This window comes from Propithecus coquereli, unplaced genomic scaffold (assembly GCF_000956105.1).
Source record: "Propithecus coquereli isolate 6110/MARCELLA unplaced genomic scaffold, Pcoq_1.0 Scaffold370, whole genome shotgun sequence".
In the NCBI taxonomy this organism is placed as follows: domain Eukaryota; kingdom Metazoa; phylum Chordata; class Mammalia; order Primates; family Indriidae; genus Propithecus; species Propithecus coquereli.
The window spans coordinates 2,016,253-2,018,747 of NW_012149397.1; the positions used below are offsets into that span (position 1 = coordinate 2,016,253).

The following is a 2,495-nucleotide window of genomic DNA, read 5'->3' on the forward strand; positions in this document are numbered from 1 at the left end:
TCCTGAGCTCAAGAGATCCTCCCGCCTCTGCCTCCCTCATTCTTTTTTGATGATATAGTCATACCTTCAACTAGGGTGGCTGTGAGAATTAAATGAAAAGAACAAAATGTCCTCCAAATAGGACAGGAGCTAACTAACGTGTACATGTGGCTTATGAACTAGCACTTGGCTAAATGCTTTACGGGTGATGAACAGGATCTGGACAACGCCATGAAGCAAGTTTTACTAACCAATTTTCAGGTGCCCAAGTGACAGAGCCAAAATTTACCGAGTCCTTCTAGCTCCTAAGCTCAGGCTCTCGCCACAGACCACGGGCCGCGCGCTTTGTGGCAGGTTCATGGTTAACACGATGAACGTGCATTCCCGTCCCGCTGCCGGCAGGGGATTTCCCAAGTCTGGCTGCATTCTGGCTCCCGCACCCTGGCCCGCGCCGGGCATCTTTTGACTAGGACTCAGCACCAACTTCGCTCCCGGAACCCGGCCTTTCTGAGGCCGCGGTCCAGGACTACCCTGGGCACCAGTGACTGGGGGAGGGGGAGGATCTACCTTGGCGGAGTTCCCGGGACGTCCAGTTCCCGCCCCCTAGACACAAGCCCACCCCTCCATTCTGCTCCGCAAGCCGTGAGCAGCCCCCATGTCCCCGTGCGCTCACCTGAGGTGCGAACCCCCAGCACGCTCAATGGTGCAGAGGACGGAAGCAGGAAAATGGAGCTGATTGCACATGCGCAGAGGAAAGCACAGAATATTCGTTCCCAGAATGCTGCGCGAGAACCCATAAAATTCAAGACTACATTTCCCATAAAACACCGCGTCCGCTTGCCGCGTTTTGGCAGGGGTTATGGAGGTGTGCGTCCGTGTTTGATTTGGAAGATTTGGGGAATGATAGCATGTTATTGACAGTCTGTCCTGAAAACTGGAGCCCAGGTTCTGTCAGGGTCCCAGCTTTATGACATAACAGCAAATGCAATATATGGGCCTCGATCGGAAAACAAGAGCTGCAGAAACATTTGGGAACAATTGGGGAAATTTGTATATGCACTGGACATTAAAAAATATCAAAAGTAATTGTGGTAACATTGATATTATGTAGGTAATTTTACTTCTTTTTTAGAGATACATATTAAAGTGTTTAGGATTGTATTATATATTTGCAAGTTCCTTTTAAAAATAAGAATTAGAAATGGCAAATATGGCAAAATGTAAAGAATTTTGAAACCTCTAGAATTTGAAAGTTTGTTTTGTATATTCTACTTTTTATGTGTTTGAAAATTTCGTAATATCAAGCTTATAGAAGTAAAAATTTGGACTGTCATTTCCCAAGTGTGCCTTTTAACTCAGAGATGCCAAGAGTGTATGTAAATGGCTCTGTGAATAAAGCTGTAAAATGTAGCAAATACTAGAAAATGGAATCCATTATTAACATGAAAGAATAGTAACTGTTATCCTCAGAGTTTGTCTCTGGGAAAAAAAACAGAAGAAAAAGCAAATAAGCTGTTCAATATCACGTAATGCCTGAAAGTATATACAACACCAAATAAGAAAACGATTATCATGCAAATTATGCACCTCCTAGAGATGAACTTGCTTAAAGCTATGTGTGCACACTTCTGAAATTAGGAACCATTATCAGGAACCTCTGAGCACAGTAGTTTATAACACTCTTTTTACTAATACACACACCATTTTCATGGTTGATTTTCATAACACAGGTTATATTATATGCCAATGATAAAAAGTTAAAAAATAAGTTTTGATTAGCAAGAAAAAAGTGATTAATTCTACCAGTAAATTAATGCAATTTATGTGAATTAAGGAATAAAATTTTACTGTTGACACTGAAAAAACTTTAATAGATACTGGAGAAAACAACTAAAATTTATTTTTAATAATGCCAATCAGCATTCTAAGTTTTCTATTTGTGTTTCTTCTTTTTGACATTTATATATTTTGTTTGTTAATCTAAAGGAGCTATACCGACTTTTATCTGAATGAGGACTTATAGTAATGATCAAAAAAGAACTGAAAATGCATAGCAGTATCTCTATATTTGACATATGTACTATTATTAAAATATTTAAAAATTTATCCTAGTTCAGTAAAAGTTCAACTCCAGGAAAAAGAGAAAATGAGAGTGTATATTTCAGAGTGGGCTTTTAAAGCAGTGGAAAGAGAATATTCAGTAACCTCGTTAGAAAGAAATAGGCGCTCGAACAAAGGACATATCCACGGCGCTAAAGTTACAATTAATTTTCACAGGGATTCAAACTACAAGCAACAATTAAAAGAATATCTAAGTTTTTTTAAAATTTAAAATTCAAATGTCGATTAATGAAGGTTAAGAAGTGGAAGCAGAGAGATAATGCCTGAATATATTTACTTTTATGCTTATCTTCTCTGATTATTCATTCTCATTCACTGATGTAAAGTTCAGAATTGTCCAGAAAATTATCTTTAAAATATTACCTGTGATAGCTTTATCAATCCTTTATTTGTAG

The 2,495-nt window shown here is 38.7% G+C and overlaps 1 protein-coding gene across 1 annotated transcript in view; it reads right to left on the reverse strand.

The window, feature by feature from the left end:
* Positions 1-709, reverse strand: part of ZNF510 (zinc finger protein 510) — a 15,888-nt gene extending 15,179 nt beyond the window's left edge. The window contains exon 1 of the mRNA XM_012651821.1: positions 653-709. The gene's annotated coding sequence lies outside the window, so the exon portion shown is untranslated. The remainder of the gene's footprint in view (positions 1-652) is intronic.
* Positions 710-2,495: the final 1,786 nt, after the last annotated feature.